Here is a 25,237-nt window from a genome sequence, read left to right as displayed (position 1 = left end):
GCACACTTCAGGCTTCTGTATGTGGATATCCAATTTTCTCAGCACCATTTATTGACAAGAGTGCTCTTTCCCCATTGTGTGGTCTTGGCATTTTTGTCTGAAGTCAGTTGACAACAAATTTGTTTCTGGGCTCTCTCTTTGAGCTCCACTGGTCCATGTGTCTGATTGCAAGCCCAGGCCATGCTGGTTGGTAACCACAGTTTTGTGCATATTTTAAAGTCGGGTGTTGTGATGCTTCCAGATTGGTTCTTTTGCTCAGGATTGCTGTGGCTGTTGAGGATCTTATGTGATTTCACGTGCTTTTTGGGGTGGTTTTTCTTATTTCTGTGAAGAACACCATTGGAATTTTTATAGGACTTGCATTGAATCTGCAGATTGCCTTGAGTAACACCATTGTTTAAACAGTATTTTTCTAATACCTGAATATGGGATAGCTTTCCTTTTTTGTATTTTTTATGTTTTTCATCACAGTTTTATAGTTTTCATTGTAGCTATTATTTTCTTGATCTATTTTTCAGGCATTTGCTCTTAGCAGATGGAAACACTAAGAATTTTTGTGTGGCTTGAAATTTTTTTACTTGAGTCAGTGAGAGAACATTCCCCATCCACTGCTCACTCTCCAAACACCTGCAATGGCTGGGGCTGGGCCAGATTGAAGCTGGCAGCCGGAACTGAATCCACGTCTTCTATGTGGGTGCTAGGGACTGACCAGTGAATGTGTCACCTGCTACCTCCCAGGGTACGCCTGATAATTCAGGAAACTGCAATCAGGAGTGTAGCTGGGCTTGAGCTGATATGGGATTTGGGTATCTGAACTGGCACCTTTACAGCTAGGCCAATACCCTCCCCTGTGTAGTGATGCATGCCGTCTTTACACAAGAACAGTTTAATGTCTCATTTCCTGTTTTGTTGCTGTTTATTTCTTTCTCTTTCCTGATTTCACTAGTTAAAAATTCCAGTGTTGTTTTGAAAAGAAAGTGGTGAAAGAGGAGCCGTTGTCTTGTTTCAGATTGTAGAGGAAATACTTTCAGGTTTTCCCCATTCAGTGTGATGGCAGTTGTAGGTTTGTCACATAAAACCTCCATTGTGTCAAGGAGGTATATTGCTTCCATATTTGCTAACTTTTTTTTAAATCATGAAGCAATGTTTAATTTTATCAAATGCTTTTTCTGCATGCATTACAATTTTTTTTTTTGACAGGCAGAGTAGACAGTGAGAGAGAGACAGAGAGAAAGGTCTTCCTTTTTGCCGTTGGTTCACCCCCCAAATGGCCGCTACGACCGGCGCTGCGACCTGCGCATCGTGCTGATCTGATGGCAGGAGCCAGGTGCTTCTCCTGGTCTCCCATGGGGTGCAGGGCCCAAGCACTTGGGCCATCCTGCACTGCACTCCCTGGCCACAGCAGAGAGCTGGCCTGGAAGAGGGGCAACCGGGACAGGATCGGTGCCCCGACCGGGACTAGAACCCGGTGTGCCGGCACTGCAAGGTGGAGGATTAGCCTAGTGAGCCGCGGCGCCGGCCTCAATTTTTTTTTTAAGATGTATTTATTTACTTGAGATGCAGAGTTACAGATAGAGAGAGAGGGAGAGAGAGAGGTCTTCCATCCACTGGTTCACTCCCCAAATGGCTGCAATGGCCGGAGCTGGGCCAATCCAAAGTCAGGAGCTTCTTTTGGGTCTCCCATTGAGGTGCAGGGGCCCAAGAACTTGAGCCATCTAATGCTGCTTTCCCAGCATTGCAAATGGAGCAGCCAGGACTTGAGCTGTCACCCACATGGGATGCTGGTGCCAGAAGCAGATGCTTAACCTACTGTACCATAGCATTGGCCCCCACAATATATATATATATATATATATATATATATATATATATATATATATATATGTGTGTGTGTGTGTGTGTGTGTATGTATATGTATGTATGTATATGTATATAGCAGAAGCAGGGGCCTTTATTAAGAGTCAGCAGATGTGGTCAGGGGTAGAGATGAAATCCCAGGCTTGAGCCATGAAAAGAACTCCTTGGGGCAGGAACTCATCCCTCCCCTGCACCCCTTCATCCAAGGTTCCTTCCCCCCTCCCCCTGCTGCAGGGAACACAGAGCACCAAGACCTGACAATCAGGACCCTGAAGGGCTCCGGCTTGGGGTGGAGTACAGAATCCAGGCTTGGATCTCCCCACAGCAGGAAACCCGCAGAGCTCAATGAGCCCCCTGTCCCCCTGCCAAGATGGAAGTCAGGAAGTTCCCTCTCTGTCCCCCAGAACACAGCAAACGCTGGTTCTCTAGTGGGGGGAAGGGAGCAGGGCTTGGGCCTCTAAGCAGGCCCTAGGAAGGGGTTGGGAGGAACTCCTTGGAGCAAAAGTAAAAGCCGCAGTGGAGGGGCCGATGCTGTGGCGTAGCAGGCAAAGCTTCTGTCTACAGTGCTGGCATCCCATATGGGCGCCGGTTCAAGACCCAGCTGCTCCACTTCCAATCCAGCTCTCTACTATGGCCTAGGAAAGCAGTAGAAGATGGACCAAGTCCTTGGGCTCCTGCACCTGTGTGGGAGACCCGGAAGAAGCTCCTGGCTCCTGGCTTTGGATGGGCACAGCTCCGGCTTTTGCGTCCACCTGGGGAGTGAACCATCAGATGGAAGACCTGCCTCTCTTTCTCTCTGCCTCTCCTTCTCTGTCTGTATAACTCTGACTTTCAAGTAAATAAATAAATGTTAAAAAGCCGCAGAGGAGTGTCTGAGATTGCACTACAGATTTGCTAGCTTCCCAAAGACGCTGGTGGGCAGTTGAGAGTCAGGGCTGGGTTGACTGATGGACAGTGGAGACCTGCCTTGGCGACATCTGTGGGTGTCAGAGCAAGGGTTTTTTACCTGACAGCAAATTTAACCACAGATACACAGAGCAGCACCCATCCACAGCGGGGGGAGAAGTCGCTGGGGGCTAATAAGAGTAGCCACCCTTGGGACCAAGGAGCTGGGCAGGGCCAGCCGGCTCTGGGAGCTAGACAGGGCTCTCGTCCAGGTGGGAAAGGACTGTGTCCTCCTCACTGACTGGCCGGTCACACTGAGCCCTAAGAGCAGGACGCTGATTGTCCGGGAAGGCCAGAGAGAAGAGGCCTCAGGCTTGCACACAAACGTGTACACGCAACGCTAGGCAGCCGCCTTCTGCTGATGCCTTTCTCATTACAGTATACCAGCCAGCATCTCAGCTGTGGTTGTTCATGGCTGCTGGTTTGTGTGGACGCCCCGGAGTCTGGCAGTCTCCTCAGGCTTGATGGGCTTGAACTCGATCCCCTGGCCCAGCCCAACAGGGCCAGCAGAAACTGCCACAGCTGCAAAGCATGCCGGGCTGGCCGGGCGGCCTCTCTCCAAAGGCTCCAACCCCTTCCTGCTTCCCTCCTGCTTCCCATCTGCTTCAGATTTCTCAGGGACAACGCAGACACCATCTGGAATGGTTGCAGAGGTTTCTCAGAACCGTAGCCCATGGCCCCATCAGCTGGGGAGGGCCCAGAGAAGTGGAGGGACATGGAGGCACACCCACGGACGGGTGAGTCTTGGCGAGGTCTGTCTGTCCCTGCTTGATCACTACCCCGCTCCCTGGTACCTGTGCCCGCTGAGTCCGCCCTGAGTAGATACGAAGGAGTGGCACGTGACCAGGGGCTGCTGGGAGACGGAGCTGGGTGTGCTGTGCTGCCCGAGGTCCCCATGGCTGGGTGGGGCTGCAGGGCGCCAGGGGATCTCAGGAACCTGCAGGGTTCCGACCGGGAAAGCGCTGCACCGGGGGAGGGAGACTTGATGACGGTCTGGAGTAAAGCGCTGCTCACCATGGTGGTAGGGGAGTAGGACAGGGCCGGGTCTGTGTGGGGACGCCGGGGCTCCTTCTTTTTTTTTTTTTTTTTTTTTTTGACGGAGAGTTACACAGTGAGAGACAGAGAGAGAGGTCTTCCTTTTCTGTTGGTTCACCCCCCAAATGGCCACTACGGCCGGTGTGCTAGGCCAATCCGAAGCCAGGAGCCAGGTGCTTCTCCTGGTCTCCCATGGGGTGCAGGGCCCAAGCACTTGGGCCATCCTCCACTGCACTCCCGGGCCACAGCAGAGAGCTGGCCTGGAAGAGGGGCAACTGGGACAGAATCCGGTGCGGGGCTTCTTCTTGATCCTGGCAGTGGGGCTTCAGAAAGCTAGGTTTTCTGATTGGAAATCAGGGACGACTTCTCATCACTGTCTGGTGCCTGAGCTTCAGCGAGCCCCCATCTCCTGGAAGGGACTTAGATCCTGGAAGAGATCTTCCAAGTTGGGGAGGGGGTGGCAGCAGGGAGCCGGGGTCCATGAGCTTCCCCTGCCTGACCAGCTCACTTTTCCGGGTGATTCACTGCACAAGGTGTAAGCATTTGCTGGCCCAAGGTTCGGCCTTCCATCCTCCTCACCCTCTGACCATGCGGCCATAGACACCTGCTCCCCAAGCCAGGCTGCCACTGTTTGAGCTTCCTGCAGCTCTGCCTGGGCTCGGTTACATAAGCTGAGTGTGTGTGTGTGTGTGTGTGCGCGCGTGCCGTCCCATGCACCATTCGCACACCTGCATTTCCCAGTGTATTTTTCCATACTATTTTGGTACTTTATGCTGTTGATGTCATTTACCACATTTATTGATTTTTGTATTTAAACAATCTTTACATCCCTGGAATGAAGCTCACTTGATATGGTCAGTGATATTTTAAATGTGCTATTGAGTATTTGATAATATTTTCTTGAAGATTTTTGTATCTGTTTGTCAGGGATATAGATATATTTTTATTATCGTTGTTGTAATGTCCTGTATGGTTTTGGTGTTGGGTAATGCTGGCCTCATAGAATGAGTTTGGATAGAGTCCCTCCTCTTCAACATTTTCGAATAGCTTAGAACAATTGGTGTTCTTCTTCTTTACTTGTTGGTAGAAGTCAGCAATGCAGCCATTAGGGTGGGTCTTCTCTCACATTGGAGACTTTGTCTTGATGGAGTAGAAGACGTTACAGCAGATGCCACATAGATCAAGAGCTTTAGAGACTATCTTGAGCAATTAGAAATGGTTTGGGAGTCTGCTGCTATTAGGTCTGAATTTTGTATAAGGGTAATGATTGCCTCATACTATAAGTTTGGAAGAATTCATTTCTCTCCAGTATTTTGGAGTAGGGTAGAAAAAGTGGTGCTAGTTCTTTTTTAAGTGTTGAGTGGAATCCATCACCAAAGCTATCAGGTACTGGACTTTGCTTTGTTGGGAGATTTTTTTTCTTTAAATATGTACTCCATCTCCTTGCTTGTTATTGCTCTGTGCAGGTTTCCTATTTCTTAATGACTTGCTTATGAGATGTTATATTTTGAGGTATTTATCCATTCTAAGTCCTCAAAATTATTGGTGTACAGCTGTTCATAACAGCAGCTTGTGATCCTCTGTGTTTCTGTTGTATCAGTTGTGATGTCTCATTATTGATCTCTAGTTTTATCTGGGTGTCCTCTTTTTTTCATCTGTCTTTCTAATGATTCTTCAATTTTCTTACCTTTTCAAATACCAACTCTCTGTTTCACTGATATTTATCTAAGTTTCTGTTTTACTTGTTTCTGCTAAGATCTCTATTCTTTCCCTGGTCTATGTCATTAGGCTGCTTGAAGTATTCTGGTTTCTGATGGAGGCCCTTACTGCTATAGACTTCCCTCTTAAGTATTGTTTTGCTATATCCCATAGGTTTCAGTGTATTCTGTTTCCATTTTCATTTGTCTAAGAAAGATTTCAATTTCCCTTTATGATTCTTCATTGATCCATTGGTTGTTCAGGAGCATATTGTTTTTTTTTTTTTTAATTTTTTTTTTTTTTGACAGGCAGAGTAGATAGAGAGAGAGAGAAAGGTCTTCCTTTTTGCCACTGGTTCACCCTCCAATGGCCGCTGTGGCCGGCGAATCTCGCTGATCCGAAGGCAGGAGCCAGGTGCTTTTTCTGGTCTCCCATGCGGGTGCAGGGCCCAAGGACTTGGGCCATCCTCCACTGTACTCCCTGGCCACAGCAGAGAGCTGGCCTGGAAGAGGGGCAACCGGGATAGAATCGGGCGCCCCAACCGGGACTAGAACCCGGTGTGCCGGCGCCGCAAGGCGGAGGATTAGCCTGTTAAGCCACGGCTCCGGCCAGGAGCATATTGTTTAATTGTGTTTATACAGTTTTCAGAGTTCTTCCTATTGTTGATTTCTAGGTTCATTTCATTGTATTCACAAACAAATCTTGACACACTTTGATTTTTTTGAGTTTGTTGAGGCCTCTCTGTGGCTGACATGATCTAGCCTAGAGAATGTCCCATGCACACTTTGATGGAAGGCTCTGTAAATATCTGTTAGCTTGATTTGGTCTAGAGTGCAGTTTAAATCTGATATTTCTTTGTGGATTTCGTCTAGATAATCAATCCATTAATGAGAGTGCATATTTAAGTCTTCTGCTCTTATTGTATGGCAGCCTACCTTTTACTTGAAATCTGTTGATGTTAGCTGATATATTTAGATGCTCCAGTGTACATACATATTTATGACTGTTAGATCCTCTGGCTGTATTGAATTCTTCATGATTATGTCATGGCCTGTTTGTCTCTTTACATAGATTTTGTTTTGAAGCCTATTTGACTTGATAGGAGTATGGCTGTCTCTGCTTTCCTTCGGTTCATGTTTGAATGGAATAACTTTTTTTTTTTTTTTTTTTTTTTTTTGGACAGGCAGAGAGAAAGGTCTTCCCTTGGCCATTGGTTCACCCTCTAACGGCCGCTGCGGCCTGCTCACCGTGCTGATCCGAATCCAGGAGCCAGGTGCCTCTCCTGGTGTCCCATGGGGTGCAGGGCCCAAGCACTTGGGCCATCCTCCACTGCACTCCCGGGCCACAGCAGAGAGCTGGCCTGGAAGAGGAGCAACCAGGACAGAATCCGGCGCCCCGACCGGGACTAGAACCTAGTGTGCCAGCACCACAAGGCGGAGGATTAGCCTATTGAGCCGCAGCGCCGGCCTGAGTGTAATAGCTTTTTCTGTCCACTCCTTTTCAGTCTGCGTGTCCTTAGTGGTGACGTGAGTCTGTTACAAGCAGCTGTTTAGTTGGATTCTTTTTTTTAAACTGTTCAGACTATCTCTTTTTAAAGATTTATTTATTTATTTGAGAGGCAGAGAGGTCTTCCATCTGTTGATTCACTCCCCAAATGGCCACAATGGCTGGAGCTAGGCCGATCTGAAGACAGGAACCGGGAGCTCCTTTGGGGTCTCCCACATGGATGCAGGGGTCCAAACACTTGACCATTTTCTTCTGCCTTCTGAGGCACATCAGCTGGGAGCTGGATGGGAAGTGGGGGAGCTGGGACTTGAACCAGTGCCCATATGGGATGCTGATACTACAAGTGGAGGCTTAACCCACTACACCACAGCGCCAGCCCAGCTACTCTGTCTTAAATGGAAGATACGTTTTATTGATATCCAAGGTAATTATTGATAGATTAAGGCTTGGTACTACTGTTTTGTTAGGAGTGAGAGGGGAAGAGAGAGTGATAAAGAGAGAGAGGGAGAGATCCATGACTGTTGTACTCTCCAAATGCCCACTACAACCAGGGCTGTGCCTGGTGTAAGCCAGAAGCTGGAACTCAGTGCAGGTCTCCCACATGTGTGGCAGGGACTCACGTACTTGACCCACCACCCACTAGTCCTGGGTGCGTATTGTAGGCAGCTGGATTGGAGACAGAGTACCTTTGTGATACCTATTACCCCTCTCCCCCATCTGTCTTTTGTGGCTAAATGATTTTCTAAACGCTACATTTGGATTTTTATACTTTTAATTTTTGATGTGCCTATTACTGGTTTTGCTTTGTGATTACTATGAGGTTTCTGATCAACACGTTATAACAAGTTATTTTAAACTGATAACTTAATTTTGATTGCAGAACTTTAACCTCCTCCCCTCACAATGTGGATTCTATGCAGTCCACACGTTTTTATATTTCCTTTCCTTAACAGTTACTGTAGTTGTTGCTCTTTTCATTTGTTTTGTCTTTAACCTGCCTACTTCTGCCATAAATGGTTTAAGCCCCATGTTTACGGTATATACGGACTCAAAATCTGGATGCTTTTGTTGATGGGTTTTCTACACTCAGATGTTTTTGTGTTACATGTTGGCATTCTCTTCCAACAGTCTGAAGAACTTTTTAAAGCGTTGGTTGTAAGGCATGTCTGGTGTCAATGAATTCTCGGAGCTTAGATTTTCCTCTCTGTCTGGGGAAGTTGCTACTTCTCTGTCGTTGATGAAGGATGGCTTTGCTGGGTAGAGTATTCCTGGCTGACAAATTGGTGTTCCTGTTGCACTTGGTCATTCTAGCTTCAGATCAGGGCTTTCTCTAGAAGGCAGGCTTAGGGGGCTTTAGGAAGAGAGCAGAGAGATGGTGATGCTTGGACTGAACTCACCGGAGTGCTTGATGTCCGCTCAGTAAGGGCGGCCTTACTTCTTCTCAGACTGTGTAAACGAAGGCAGATTACATCAAGGGTCTGTGCTCGGCTTCTCGGGTCCCAGAGGGAATGCGAATCCTTAGGCCTGTGCCTTGTTCGGAGCCGTGTGTTGCTCAGACAGGAGGCCCACGGCTCCTGTTGGCCTGACCTAGACATCTGCCACTCTGCAAGCCCTGGGCCTGAAGGAAGGGAGAAGAGAGCTCAGTGCTCCTCGTTGATGAACACAGGCACCTGCCCACAGCAGCTCCACAGGGTGAGACAGGAGGGCTTCTACAGACCAGCAGTTTGACTGGACTGGGATTTTATTAAGTATGTTTTTGAATATTTGGAGAATTCATAAACATTTATGAAAATAATCTCATTTATAATAACACAAAAAGAATAAAACATTGGGGATTAAATTTAACTAGGAAAAGAGTTGCACATTGAAAACTATAAAACTATGATCAATGAAAATGAAGAAAATACAAATAAATAGAAATAGATCCTTTGTTCATGAATTGAAAGAATTAATATTGTTAAGATGTCCCCAATACTCAAACTCATCTACGTATTCAGTGCAATCTCTAACAAAATTCCAATGGCATTTTTCATGGAATTTGAAAGAGCAACCCTAAGATTCATATGGAAACTGTGAAAGATCCTGAATAGTTAAAGCAGTCTTGAATAAGAATAGTCAAAATAATATTGCACTTGCATAAAAACAGAAAAGAGACCAATGGAACAAAATGAGGATTCTACAAGAAACCCACATGTATGTGCTTAACTAATCTTATACCAAGCACCTGACATACACAGTGTCCGCTGTAATAAATGTAGTTAGGTAGACTGTACACCCACACACAGAGGAATGAAATATGACACCCATTCCTATACAAAATCAACTCCAAATCACATAAAAACTGAAATGTGAGATCCATAAATATAAAACTAATAGGTAAAAACAGGAGAAAAGCTTCCTGATACTAATGTTGGCAATTGTATATATATATAGATACAGATATATAGATAGATAGATATAGATATGACACCAAAAGTGCAGGAAACAAAAACAAAGATAAACAAGTAGGACTACATCAAATTAAAAAGTTTCTTCACAGCAAATGAAATACTCAGTGAGATGCAAAGACAGCCAATGGAATAGGAGAAAACTTTTGTGAACCTTATACCTGATTGCAGTAATGTCCAAAATTTATAATGAATTCCTACAGAAAAATGGATAACTCAATTGCAAAATGAGCAAAGAACTTGAGTAGACATTTTTCCTAAGAAGACAGAAAAGTGGCCAACAGATACATGAAAAGATGTTCAATACCACGAATCATCAATGAAGTACAGATTGAACCCTCAGTGAACTATCCCAGCTGTTACATTGTATCTATAAGGAAGCTTGTTTTCAGAAAGTCAAAAGGTTAGGGGTGAGGATCTATACGTTGTTGATGGGAATGTTCATTGGCACAGCTATTATGGAAGATAGTATCTTAAAAAATAAAAATATCTCATGATCCAGGCATCCGCCTTCAGGATATGTATCAATAGGAAAATACCTCACTATCTTGAGACAATTGCCATCTCATGTTTATTGCAGCTTTATTCATAATAGCCAACATACAGAAACAACCTAAGTGCCTGTTGATACGTGATTGAATGAAGGAAAAAACTGGTGTGTGTGTGTGTGTGTATGTGTGTATGTGTGTACGTATGTTTGTCATTTGGATGTGTGAAAGTACATACATGGCTTTCAAAGGAAAAATGTGATATATGCTTCTATGTGAACTGTTATTTTGTCTCGACGTAGGAGGAAATCCTGTCATTTTTGGTAGCATGAAGGAACTTACAGGAAGCCAGAAACAGAAAGATAAGTACTGGGTGATATTACTGATATATGAAATCTAAAAAAGATTCACAGAAACAGAGATGAAAGGTGGTTATCAGGACTTGGGGGAGGGGGAGGGGGGAGGGCTGGTCATCAGCTGTGCACAGTGATGGCCCCTAGGGACCTGACGTAGTGCAGACTCACGCTAGTTAACAGTATCATATGAGATACTGGAAGCTTCCCAGGCGAGTAGCACTTAGGGCTCGTGTCTCACTCACACACACACACACATACACACACTCCCCTGTGTGAGGCAATGGCTCTGTTAATTAGCTCGACTGTATTCACTGCTGTATAGTGAAGATGTGTCCTGAATCATCTTGTAAAGTGCCTCAAGTGTGTACAAGCTTTGGCAGTGATACCTCTGTTGATCACGTTGCACACCGCGTCGAGGGGAGGTTTTCTGCATTCTTGTAGGCCCTGCAGATCAGAGGGGGCTCTTGTCTGTCCTTTCCTTAGTTGGGCTATTTCCCTAGTCCAAGCCTGGTTGCACAGAAACTATTTGCCCTGGAAATCACAACCCCGTGTCCCCTGGCCCTGGGCGCTGCTCCGTGCTGTCCGCCCGCAGGTCTGCATCACCTCCAGGTGGTCTTCGTATGGTCACTGTGCAGCTTGTGTGCGTGGAGCAGGTTCTGGCTTCCGTCTGTACAGAACATGGAATCCTGCTTGCACTGCCTTGCTGATTTAGTTCAGCCCACAAAACGAATGAACATTTTCATATTGGTCGCAAACATGGACAATTTTTAGGCTTTTAGCTTCTTTGGAAAACCTGGAAGATCTGGCTTGGAGGCTCCAGCTGCTTACATGGGCGGGGTTAGCAGAAGCTGACGCCCCATGCAAGGAGCGTTCCTTCCTCTTTTCAGGAAATCCCTCACCCCTCAGCATTTGGATGTGTGACGACCTGCTTCCTCCATGCTGGCCACAGCTTGCCCCACACTCCCCCAGAGCCACCGAGCCAGCAGGTCTTCCTGCTTGCCAAGTCGCCATGGTGGTTTCTGGGATGCGCTCCTCTCCTGGGGCTCTTGGACAACTTGAACGAACCCTGCTCCGTGCTCGATCGCTTTCACTCCTGTTGGCTTCCTTTGTGTGGATCCTCATGCATCAGAAGCGTGGCCCCGCACTCCTTTTGGTTGCAGCCCGGCAGGCAGTCACCTTTGAACTTTCTTGGTCATTTTTTAGCCAGCGCTCGAGGGCTTCGCTCTCAATGAATTAACTTCTGCAGTGAAGTGTTGAGTCCACGCAAGTAAGGCAGGAGTGCTGGCTTGACCAGGTGCCCAGGAATCTTCTCCACACTCTACAGGGTCATCCACTGGCCGGCAGCGTGGGACCAGCAAACCACCTCCCGGGCAGCGACCAGAGGCCAGCAGCACCACCTGTAAGGGTGACATCAGGTGTCCCGGAGAGAGCTGCTGTAACTTGCTGCGAGGAAAATGGCGCTCTGCTGGAGTGGGTGCAGCTGTGACCCCTCCCCAGCTTCTGGATAAACAGGAGGGAAATTCTGGAAGGAATAGAAAACATGGGTTATGAAAAAAACTGTGTGGCTTTAAGAATATTTGGCACCCAAATAAACAGCTGTATTTCTATTTTTCGTGAACTCTCTGAATTATTGTTGTTCACAGTAAGAACACCTAAGTGTTTAGATTTCTTTTCTTTTTTTTTTTTTTAAATAAAGATGTATTCATTTATTTGAAAGGCAGCGCTACAGAGAATCAGAGGCTGAGAGAGGGAGAGAGGTCTTCCAGATTCACTCCCCAGATGGCTGCAATGGCTGGATCTGTTTCAGTCCAGAGCCAGGAGCCAAGAGCTTCTTCTGGGTCTCCCACACAGGTACAGGGGCCCAAGGACCTGGGCCATCTTCCACTGCTTTCCGAGGCCACAGCAGAGAGCTGGATAGGAAGTGGAGCAGCCGGGACTCGAATCGGCACCCATGTGGGATGCCGGTACTGCAGGCGGCAGCTTCACCTGCTATGCCACAGCTCTGGCCCCGCGTTTCTCACAAGATGACCTTGCCAGTTTTTTTCTTTTTCCACCTTTCCAGTACAGCTTCCAGGGTTGAATGAATAAAATCCTGGAGTTCAACCTGGATCACACAATCTCACGAGCCCGTGGCACAGCCCCGAAGCTGAAGGAGAAGCTGGTGTCAGGGTAAAGCTCCAGCGGTCTTAGGGTGCTCTGAGTACAGACATCTTTTACGACTGCATGCCAACTTGCTACCACTGAGTATTCAACCAGAAAGTGAAAAGCGGTGTAGAGTGATAATGAACGATTTCTGAGAGAGAACACTTGTAGTCTGTGAAGGAAAATGTGTTAGAACTCCAAGTCAGGTGTTGTCCAGATCTGAATCTCGTTCCACCGCCCACACTTGTCCTTGTTAACTCCAGCAGCATGGAAGAGGAAGCAGTGTTTGAAATAAAAATGATTCATGAACACCTCAGATTTCAAAATCAGCGTTCGAGATTTGAAAGTGCTTTTCTTGAAAAGATACCTGAAATCAATTCACTCACATTTTAACTTTCAGAAATAAAGCATAAATAGAAGTTTTCCAAAATGCAAACTACTATAATTTTACTTTCTCTCACTTTATTTATTTATTTTTTTTGTATTTGTGTCTTAAAATGTTTTGCTTGCATTTCTGGATAGCTGAGCTGGATTTCAGTTTTCAACCTGGAAGTCCAAAAAGGTACTAAGCAGTCCCAAATGACCATGGTTTTAAGAATAAATGACTGGGGCTAGCCCTGTGGTGCAGTAGGCTGGGCCTTGGCCTATGGTTCTGGTATCCTATAAGGGTGCTGGTTCGGTTCCTGGCTGTTCTTCTTCTGATCCGGCTCTCTGCTGTGGCCTGGGAAGGCATTGGAAGATGGCCCAAGTATTTGGGCCCCTGCACCCGTGTGGAAGACCTAGAAGAAACTCTTGGCTCCTCGCATCAGGTTGGTCCAGCACTGGCCTTTGCAGCCATTTGGGGAGTGAAAGCAGTGGATAGAAGACCTTTCTCCTTGTCTCTCCCTCTCTCTGTCTACAACTCTGCCTCTCAAATAGACAAAAGCTTTTAAAAAATGACTAAGATTTTTAAATTAATACCTAATAACTGTATGTGTTTGTGAGGTGCAGTGTGATAATTCAGCTCATGCAAGCAACATACAATGATGAAGTCAATATAGTTAGAATTTCGATGAGCTCCTTGGACATGTATCATTTCTTCTGTTGAGAGCCTTTAGCTCTTCTCTCTCAATGGAATATTTAATGAATGTCTGTGAACTACAGTCGACCTACTGTGCTGCAGGGCACTCACAGTGATTCCCCCACTTAACTGCACTTTGGTACCCGTTATCCAACCCCTCGTCCTCCCTCTCTCAGTCCCCTTGCTGCCTCTAGTGAGCACTCTTCTCCGGTGAGATCAACATGTGGTGGATGTCCATCAGCGGAAGAATAGGTAATGAAAATGTGGAATAATGACTTAGTATTCCAGCCACATACACATGAAATCCTGTGGTGTGCAGCCACATGGATAGAACCAGAGGACATTATGTGATGTGAAATCAACCAGGCATAGAAAGACAAGTATCTCAAGTTCTGACTCATCTGGACTTACAAAAGGAAAAAAAAAAATCATCTTAATGATTTCTACGCAAGAAGAGTCTCGGAACTCTGGCTCAGTGGAAAGAATTTCCCCTAACTAACCTCCTTTGCCTTTCTCTCGTCTGTCTAAATTTCAGTAGGGATTAAGCCTCTCATTTTCAGATATATGAAGATGAAGCTCTGTAGCAGAGAAGTACCTGGTGCAAATCTTCTTGGCAAAAAATGTATTATCTAGGAAGGCAATGCATTATGTTAAAGTAATGTGATTATTGAAATTCAGTTCTAAGTAGTTTATCCTCCATTTAATTCTCAGGGTAGAAGGCACTAGCTAAGCCTGGTCTTTTGTGGTTTCCAAGGACATGGCGAGTTCAGGAAGCAGAGAAGATAAAGCACACTTCAACATGGCACAGTGACAGTTTAAGGAAGAAATAGCACCATCAGGAGCAAATGCCCTAAACACAAGCAGAGATAAGGAGATGGAAATGCTGGTTGCCTTGTTTGATCTGCTTGGGTGGTGTGTGTGTGCTGGAACATACAATGTACCCCATCACTATGTGCAAGAAGTACCTGTGAATAAAAAAATCAGGGGAGCATTAAGCCTTTGGCTATAATGCCAATTAAAAATATTTTATTTCAAAAATTAGAGAAAAAAGGGACAAGGAGGAAGGAAAGTATCATTAATATTCTTAGAATTATACCAAATGGCCAACAGACACATGGAAAAACACTCAGGATCACTAGCTGTCAGGGAGATGCAAATCAAAACCACAGTGAGGATTCACCTCAGCCCAGTTAGAGTGGCCTTCATACAGAAATCAACAAACATCAGATGCTGGCGAGGATGTGGGGAAAAAGGCACCCTAACCCACTGTTGGTGGGAATGTACACTGGTAAAGCCATGTGGAAGACAGCATGGAGATAGCTCAGAAATCTGAATATAGACCCACCATATGACTCAGCCATCCCACTCTTGGGAATTTACCCAAGGGAAATGAAATCAGCAAACAAAAGAGCTGTCTGCATGTCCATGTTTATTGCAGCTCAATCCACAATAGCTAAGACATGAAAGCAACCTAAATGCCCATTAACCGAAGACTAGATAAAGAAATTATGGGATATGTACACTACGGAATACTACACAGCAGTAAAAAAAAAAAAAGCGGTCATTTGCAACAACATGGATCAATCTGGAAAACTTCATACTTACTGAAATAACCCAGTCCCAAAGGGACAAATATCGTATGTTCTCCCTGATCTGTGAGAATTAATAGCACTCCTAAAACGAAAGCTGCAGAAGTGAAATTGACACTTTCAGAAACAATGACTTGAATAGCCCTCATCCTGACTGTCAAGGGACAGTTTTTTATTTTTATTTCCTTTTTTCTTTGTTTTCTTTTCTCTTCTTCATACTATACGTTGAACACTTTACGTAACATAGTTAATCATATGTATATAAAGTCAATTGAAAATAGATCCCAGTAAAAAATAAGAGGGGGAATAGGAGAGGGAGGAGGCAGTTTATAACTGTAAAGCTGTATAGTTCTACTGACTTAGTTCTAAGGGTGCAGCTTAAAAACTTGTTATCGGACTCCAAACCCATAAGAATCGGTGGTCTAAATGCCATCTTAGCTGTTAAAATGATCATATTAAATGTTCAAGTCAATATATAGATAGGTTTAAGTGTAAAAGTGATCATATAAATATCAAGTGCCTGGTAATAATAATAAAATTAAAAAAGGAAGGAAAGTCCAACATGGGAAGCAGTCCACATAGCAGACCTCTAGAATGACATTCGCTGTAAATAACCACTCTGACCTCAGAATCAGCCCTTTAGGCTTCCAGGTCTGGCTGAAAGGCCTGTGAGAGCATTTCAGGTGTGGAAACCAAGACTCTGTGGCAAAAACTATACCCTCATGAAGGTTATCTGTGAGACCCCAGTGGAAAGAAGGGGCTATCTCTTCAGAAGGGAGATGAGAACTTCCACTTTGCTTATGGCCGTGTCCAAATACCGATGGAGTCTGTGGTCACAAAAGGCTCCCACAGCCTTGGCAGCCCATGGCAAGAGCCTCGGGTGACCACTGACATCATAAGTAAGCGTGTTGTTAAATGACCCTCAGAAGTCTCTGTGCACGTACTCCCCATGTAGGACCTCTGTCCTTAATGAGTTGTACTATGAGAATTAACTATAAATCTTGTTCTCAAACTGTATTTTAATGTTGTGTGTGTGTGTGTGCGCGCGTGTGTGGGTGCAAATTGTTGAAATCTGTACTTAGCATAGAGTTGCTCCTCTGGATATAAAGTTAAATTAAAAATGAACCATAGGCTGGTGCCATGGCTCAACAGGCTAATCCTCCACCTAGTGGCGCCGGCACACCGGGTTCTAGTCCTGGTCAGGGCTCCGGATTCTGTCCCGGTTGCCCCTCTTCCAGGCCAGCTCTCTGCTGTGGCCCGGGAGTGCAGTGGAGGATGGCCCAAGTGCTTGGGCCCTGCACCCCATGGGAGACCAGGAGAGGCACCTGGCTCCTGGATTCGGATCAGCACGGTAAGCCGGCCGTGGCGGCCATTGGAGGGTGAACCAACTGCAAAGGAAGACCTTTCTGTCTGTCTCTCTCTCTCAGTGTCCACTCTGCCTGTAAAAAAAACCAAAACAAACAAACAAACAAACAAACAAAAAAACCATAATGAAGAAGGGAATGGGAAAGGGAGTAGGAGGTGGGATGGGAGGGCAGGTATGGAAGAAAGAACCAATATATTCCTAAAGTCATACCTAGGAAAAATGCATTCATTAAATAAAAGCTTTAAAAAATTTTAAAAAAAGAATAGTAGGTAGGAACTATATTGAATCTGTTCTCTTTGTATTAGTATTATATTAACATAAGACAATGAGAATTGTGTTGTAGTCATTGTGTATTTGCTGTGGCCCTGAGAAAGAATAATTAACTATTAATAAATTCCTAAAATAGTAAATTATATAATTAAAAATAAAAGAAGGAATTGCAAGAAGTATAAAAGTAAAATAAGTGTGATGTAAGGCAAGGGCTGCACACGCAGAGACCCCAGAGACAGAGGACAAGGCAGACTCCCGGCAGGCAATTAGAGTTCCCTCTCTCTGCAGGCTCGCTCACGGAAGGCCATTTGCTTCTGTGCTTGAACTGTGAGCAACACGACTTCTAGTCCTGGGATCCTCCAGGTACCGTTCGGTTTGCTTTGACTTGTCCCCTGCTGTAGTATTGTGAGAGAAAATATCACAGGGATTGAATTCGTAGAAGAGAAATCGATGTTGGAATTTTTGCCTAGGATTGTACTGCAACTTAAATTTTACTAACCTGATTTTGTTTTTATTCTTAAACTGAGTAAAGACATACACTGACACACACGAAAAGTAAATATTTGATTAGATTTGCTATTAACTTAATTACTCTAGGTTTTAGAATAGTTCACATATCTGAGATTACTAATAATTTACAGGCTGTCAGGGTCGTACAAATATTGATTGTCTTTGTTTTGTTAATTGGAACTATAGCCTGGGGCAGACTAGGCAGCATGTACTGTTGGTGGCTAGTATCTTGGACAGACTTCATGGGTGATCGGCAGTTCTCAGTGCGGAAGGAGCCAGAAACCACTCCCTTCCAAAGCCAAGCATTTACCTTATTTTCTCAATTAAGAAATTTCTTTACTGCTTGACACAGTGGTGCTGTCACCTGTTGGCGAGGTTTTCACCTTGAACTTCTGTGACGTTGCACTTCCATTGTTCCATGGACTCCTGTCTCTTAGACTTACTTTTTCACCCAGCCTCATCACTCATCATTAGTGGCAATCCACTAAACTCCCTGCACTTCATCAGTGAAATGAAGAGGTTAAAATACTGCTTTCTATTAATCTAACATGATTCTCTCTCTTTTTTTTTATTAAACTTTTATTTAATGAATATAAATTTCCAAAGTACAGCTTATGGGTTACAATGGCTTCCCCCTCCCAAAACTTCCCTCCCACCCACAACCCTCCCCTTTCCTGCTCCCTCTCCCCTTCCAATCCCATCATGATTCATTTTCAATTCTCTTTATATACAGGAGATCAGTTTAGTATATATTAGGTAACGATTTCAACAGTTTGCCCCCATATAGCAACACACAAAGTGAAAAAAAATACTGTTGGAGTACTAGTTATAGCATTAAATAAGAGTGTACAGCACATTAAAGACAGAGATCCTACATAATATTTTTTTTAAAAATTAATTTTCTATGCCATTTCCAATTTAACACCAGTTTTTTTTCATTTCCAATTATCTTTATATACAGAAGATCAATTCAGTATATAATTAGTAAAGATCTCATCAGTTTGTACCCACGCAGAAACACAAAGTGCAAAAATACTGTTTCAGTACTAGTTATAGCAGACTCATAGAATGGCAGACGTCCTAAACAACACTCTGGCCTCAGAATCAGCCCTTAAGGCATTCGGATCTGGCTGAAGAGCCCATGAGAGTATTGTAGGCATGGAAAGCCAAGATACCATGGAAAAGAAAAAAAAAAAAAAAAAAGAAGACCTAAATGAAAGATCTCTGTGAGTGAGATCCCAGTGGAAAGAACGGGGCCATCAAAGAAGGAGGTACCTTTCTCTGAAGGGAGGAGAGAATTTCCACTTTGACTATGACCCTATCGGAATAAGATCAAAGTCAGCGAACTCTAAAGGCTTCCATAGCCCTGGCAACTCATGACTAGAGCCTAGGGAGATTACTGACGCCATGAACAGGAGTGTCAAATTGTTAAGTCAGCAGCAGGAGTCACTGTGTACTTACATCCCATGTGGGATCTGTCCTTAATGTGTTGTCTAATGTGCAGTGATGATTCTCTCTTTTTATTTCACCAGAGAAATTGGCCTATTTGTTTTATCACCTACGTATGAAAAGTTCCTAAATCTATATTTCTAGCCCCAGATTCTCTCACTCTACACTAGCAGAAACTGTTGCAAAATATATGTTCTATTAATATTCAAGACTTAAGTGGTGGTCCCTGCCAATTGGAGTAGAAACTGGTACCCACTTTTAGAAGCAAATTAATAACATGGCTTAATGTGATGGGAATATGTTTCCTCATTTTTCTGTACAAAGTGCTTGTCCTCACACAGTTAAGAACTCAAAGCTGGGGCGAAAGCACAGTGCAAACATGAGGGCAGGATTTATTTTAAGTGAGCATCAGAATGCAATTTGGGGCAACTCCGCAAGGTGAGATCCCCACCATGAGAGAGCCAGAGCCTGCGAGGAGAGAGTACGGGAGAAGGTCCGAAAGGCAAAAACCCGCTCACATGCAGCAGTCCCTATGGTGTAGGCGGTGGTGCTCTAATCGAATGGACAGAGGAGGTGGAGTTTGGTGCATGTGAGGTTCTCTGGGAGTAGCATGGTGCCTGTACATGGAATTTGACTTCCATGTGGCCATCATGGCGTCTCCTGCTTCCTGATCCCATATGAGACACAGGTGCATCACGGGAAAGTCGGTGTGCTTGTCTGACAGGTAAGGGAGTGGAGTTACAATGCAGGGACGTGTAGAAATTCTGAGAAAGTCTTCCAATTCATTATTCCCGCCTAACTTTTGGCCATTTCCCCCATATCATTGAGAGTCATGAAATACATCTATACTTGATGACCCACAATTTTTACTTCTAGGAATCTATGATGAGAAATAATTCAAAATCTGTTTTTGGAAAACCATTATCATAATGTTCTTTGATCTCCTTTCCCAAATTGCAAGGAATCTAAATGACCTATAGGGAATTAAGTAACTTAAAATATGCTAGTTTGAGTAATAATAAAGTACTATTAAAGTAATGACATATAATACGACGTAATGCTCTAGTTCAGCCACTTAAAAAAGCTCCAAGGGCAGTATACCGAAATGGTAACAATTATGTGAGTTTTTGTTTTGTTTTCTATTTTTCCAAGCTTTCAATTAAATATACTTTGTACCACTTGTGTGAATGGAAAAAAAAATCAATGCTGAAAGCTGATTTACTTTGTTTTTATATAAAAAAATTCCCCTTTCCTGGCTTCCCATGGCTCTGAGCGGCCCTGTGTCTTCTGAAACCTCTAGGTGCTCTGCCCTGGAGTTTTTTTTTTTTTTTTTTTTTTTTTTTTTTTTTTTTTTTCCTCTTTTACCTCCCATCTCAAAGTATCCCCAAGGGAAGTGGAATCTGTAAAGCTGATTGTACCCAGTTATACTCGCTGCCCAAATCTGAGTGATCATTAGCCCTCGGGTAGCCGCCAAACTTCCTGTTGACACGGATCTGCCTCCACCTGTTATCTGGACCCCATTGTTGGGATTACCACCCTCTCCATGTAATCTCTCTGCAACCTTTTACCTCGCTGTACCGGTATCCCATCTCGGATGCTACACTCTTCCCAGCAGGGCCTGGAATCTTCTGCTTGCAAGCTTTGTACTTGTCAGTCTTCCTCCTTCCTTGTAGAGTATAGGGACCTCTGACCTTCAGTTTAATCCAAAATACTAGAGAGGGTTATGACTGTCATGGTTTGTAGTGTGACTGAATGACCCAAGGCAGGAAGTATTCTCACTTTACCATTGACTGATTGAACCAGAGCTCAGCAAACCAGCTTTATTCTGGGTGCCCAATTTTTCAAAGCGGGAATTGGATAGTCTGGAAAAAAGTAAAGTGATAAGACCAGAAAAGAAATGAAAGGGAGGCAGGGCACAGGAAGAAGAGATAAAAATTCAGGTTAAAGAGAGAGACCACAGAAGAAGCACTATGAAAGCTGCCTGTGTTCATAACAGACTCTAAGGCGGCCAAGGGACAAGTTCAACAGAAGGACCAAGAAGGCATGAGGACAAGTGCCCTGCACAAGGCATCAAGTGCTGTCTCTCTGAAATGCATTTATTTGCTTCTAAAGAATGAGCTGAACTGATTTTTCTTGAAAGCTTCTCCATGGCTGGCATGTGTGGCTTAAGCACTCTGCACAAGTCAGCACATGAAGAGGACGTGATGGAAGAGAGGCAGGCTGCTCCGCATTGCGTCGCTGTGCCCAACGTCAGCAGCCTGAGGAGGGGAAGTGAGGGCTTCCTGGCTTCGCTCTGCATCCAGAGATCGCGCATGTAAGGCGTGAAAGATGGATGAAGGGTGTGTGAACTTGGGTTAGGACAAGGGTTGTTCTTACCAATACACTGCTTATAAATGTTCACGATATTGATGGTATGAAATAAAAAATTGTCAGTATTCTCTTATAGTTTATCCAGACGAAACCCAAGTTTCCATTGATTAAACAGTAAGGCAACTGCCATTTCTTGAACACAAATGAGGTTAAAGGTATACATTTTTGTCCCATTTTACTTCTATATATAATAAAATGTCTCCAAGAAGGAATGAAGAAACAGCAGAGATAGATTACAACCACTTTTAAGGTCACCAAACATTTTTAAATAATACCTTTTCTGAGCTTGGAGCACATTAAGTTTGGATTGCTGCTCTTTTTAAAGCTGAAGTTCAATTTTGGTCTCTCAAAAATAAATACATTGAAAGCTTCAGGGTATTACAGAAAAATAAAACTTTTTTCAAAAAGTATTATTAACATTTTATAGAGGTGTAATAATAATTTTTAAAAACTGACTTCACAGGAAGTCAATGCAGTTAATGCAGGAACAGTTATTGGTTTTTATTATTTTATTTATTTGAAAGGCAGAGTTACAGAGAGGCAGAGAGGTCTTCCATCCACTGGTTCATTCCCCAGAGGGTCACAATGCCTGGAGCTGTGCCAATCCAAAGCCAGGAGCCGGGAGCTTCTTCCAAGTCTCCCATGTGGGTACAGGGGCCCAAGGACTTGGACCATCTTCTACTGCTTTCCCAGGCCATAGCAGAGAGCTGGATGGGAAGTGGAGCAGCTGGAACTTGAACCGGCACCGGTATGGGATGCTGGCACTGCGGGCGGTGGCTTTACCCGCTATGCCACAGCGCCGGCCCCTGTGATACTAATTTCAATGACTGCCATGAAGGATTGACCTGCAGTTGACGCTGCAGATGCTCAGCAACATTAAACTAAAACAAGCTTTCCAGATCATTCCGTACACCGGCTTGGGGGAGCACAGAGAAATCCTCCCAGGCTCATGTTTGCTGGTTACTCGGGAGGTGAGGTTTCGAACTCTGGCCTCCCTGAGCACTGTCAAAGGCTCTGGATATCACACCACCGGGAAAGGGAAGCCCAAAGTTAATTAAGTCAAGAGGTGCTGTATTAGCATTTTTGTGCAATGCACTGGGCTAGATGCTGGCAGGAGGAGGAGGAGGAGGAGGCGCCACGCGGACACGGCACTGTTGCGAGCTAGGAGACAAGCCTGGAAACCTTTTTACAACTCAGTGCAGCAAAGAGCCCTGTCCAAACGGTTCTGGGAAGGACCCAAGATGACGGACCTGTGTGTCCAGCCCACTAAGGATCTTGTCATAAAGGAGTACAGCTAAGGTGGGAGACAGCAAGGGAACTGATGCATTTTTCATAGGCTGTACTCCTTAAACCCGGGCTTGTGGGAAGGTGTGTTGGAGAGGGCCAGGACAAGCGCTAGGGTGAGAACGGGTCGTGCACGTGTGCCTGGCTTCAGGATGCATGAGCTTGGTAACCAGAGCAAGCAAGGCGAGAGTCCTCTTGGGAAAGACGAAGGACTCAGAGCTACGTGAGCTAAGGAATGTGGGTGGATAGAAGCGACGTTTCTTCCCCAAAGCCTCTGTCTGACTCAACACACAGACAAGCACGGGGTGCGCGCTGAGAGGACACGGTCAGATTACTTTGGTTGGGTTTATTATTTATTTAACATAGTATTTCAGTATAGCCTGAAATTTACAACACAAAAAATTGTGAGTAGAAATAGAAATCCCGTATACTGCTCACTTCACTTCCCCTTTTGAACAGCACATATCAGTGGATCTGTCACAAGCAATGAACCACGCTCAAACTCTTTATCCTCCCACCTCTCCCAGCCGCTAGTAATCAACCGAGATTTTAAAAAATTGTGAGTAGAAATAGAAATCCCGTATACTGCTCACTTCACTTCCCCTTTTGAACAGCACATATCAGTGGATCTGTCACAAGCAATGAACCACGCTCAAACTCTTTATCCTCCCACCTCTCCCAGCCGCTAGTAATCAACCGAGATTTTAAAAAATTTTGGCTCCCCTTGGGAGAAGAACATGGAGTAGTTGTCATTCCGTGTCTGGTTTATTTACTCAACTTGCTATCCTCCAGTTCCAGGTATTTTGTTGCAAATGACAGGATTTCATTCTTTTTTTTATGGCTGAATAGTATTCCCTGGTGTGTACGTGTATATGTGTTTTCTTAATCCATTTATCTGATGATGGACACTTTGGTTGATTCCATCTTTTGGTTATTGTGAACAGTGCTACACTAAGCATGGTGGAGCAGGTAGCTCTTTGAAACAATGTATTCATGTCTTCTGGGTATATATGCAGTAGTGGGATTGCCAGATCACATGGCAGGTCTGTGTATTTTTTTTTTTAAGGAATCTCAATTCTGCTTTTCACAGCGGCCACACTAATTTACATTCCCACTATCAGTATATAAGAGTTCCCCTTTCTCCACATCCTCACCAACATTTGTTACTCTGTCTTTTTGATAATAGCCATTCTACCAGGGGTAAGGTGATACCTCATCGTGTTTTTGATTTGCAGTTTGGCGATAACTAGTGATCTTGAGCATTTACTCATATATTTATTAGCCATTTGTATTTCTTCTTCCTAAGAATTGTCTATTCAGGTCCTTTGTCCATTTCTTAACTGGATTGGCTTTTTGTTGTTGAGGTTTTTGAGTTGCTGATATAGCCTGGGTATTAATCCTTTGTCAGATAAAAAGCTTACAAGTATTAACTCCCTTTCTCTCTGATGTTTCTTTTCTGCATTAATAATTTCCTCTGTTGAGCAGGAGCTCCTGGGTTTGAGATAATCCCATTTGTCTAGTTTCACTTTTGTTGCCTGCACTTTTGGGATCGTACCCCAGAAATAATCACCAATGTCTTCAAGTATTTCTCCTATGTTTTCTTTGAGGACTTTCAGAGTTTGGGGCTGTATATGTAGGTCTTTGATCCATCTTGGTTGATGTTTGTGTAGGGTGAGAGGTAGGGATCTAATTTCTTTCGTATATATACCTATAGATGTCTAATTTTGTCAATACCATTTTATTTATTGATTTCAGTACCATTTATTGAAAATACTTTCATTTCTCCAATGTATGTTCTTGGTAGCTTTGTTAAAAATACAGCATATTGTACATAGATGGATTAATTTCTGGGCTCTCTATTCTGATTCATTGATCTGTGTGTCAGTGTTTATGCCAGTAGCATGCTTTTTTATTTTTTCATTTTTATGGTCAATGCCTTACAACAGAGCAGTCTGTGGTCTTGGGTTACCGGTGTTAACGTCTGCCTCTCAGACCCCACATGCAATCCCGGGAGTGCTGAATTGTCCCTCGTCTACATGTACTTCTGGTCCGTTCACTCCTCTCTCAAGCTGCCATCTATGGTCAACTCCCACCTCCTGGGAGAGAGAGGTCTCCCCGTGTCAGCCCCCCCCCCCCCCCGGGAGAGAGAGGTGTCCCCGCGTCAGCTTTCCCCCTGGGAGAGAGAGGTCACATTGACTAATTTGGGAGATACAGATATTTTAATGATATTATTTCTTTTGTTTCTTCTTGATGGTTTCTGTCATCCAAGTTTTATAATTTTCAGTATAGAGATCTTTTTAATTCTTTGGTTTAATTTGTTCCTAAATATTTGATTTTTTGGGCTGCTAGCATGTAGTGGTATTTCTTTTTTGATTTCTCTTTCAACAAGACTGTTACTGGAGTATAACAATGCTACTGTTTTTTTCTATGTTGTTTTTGTATCCTGCAGCTTTACTGAATAGGTTTATCAGTTTTAGTGCCTTTTTCATGGAGTGCTTGTTGATATCATTTATTTCCTATTTAATTCTACTTTAAAAATGTAGCACTTATAAACTTCTCTTAATACTGCTTTTGCTGTATCCCACAGGATTTGACATGGTGTCTTTTTATTTTCATTTTACAAGAAAATTTCTAATTTTCCTTTTTCATTTCTTCAGCAACCCATCGTTGTTCAGTAACATGTTTGATTTCCATGAGTTTAGAAATGTGTCAGTGTTCTGTTGTTCTTCTTGTTGATTTCTGGTTTTATTCCTTTGTGGTCTGTGAAGACACGTGGTATGATTTCAGTCTTTTTAAATTTATGGAGACTTGATTGGTGGCCTAATATACATCCTGTGCTATAAAATATTCCACGTGCTGATGAGA

At 44.1% G+C, this 25,237-nt stretch overlaps 1 pseudogene; it reads right to left on the bottom strand.

Moving 5' to 3' along the window:
- Positions 1-2,933: 2,933 nt before the first annotated feature.
- LOC133762216 (ETS translocation variant 4-like) overlaps positions 2,934-25,237 on the bottom strand; it is a 43,364-nt pseudogene continuing 21,060 nt past the window's right edge.

The sequence above is a fragment of the Lepus europaeus genome, chromosome 6 (assembly GCF_033115175.1).
Source record: "Lepus europaeus isolate LE1 chromosome 6, mLepTim1.pri, whole genome shotgun sequence".
NCBI classification, from domain to species: domain Eukaryota; kingdom Metazoa; phylum Chordata; class Mammalia; order Lagomorpha; family Leporidae; genus Lepus; species Lepus europaeus.
This window is presented reverse-complemented; position numbering and strand designations above follow the sequence as displayed.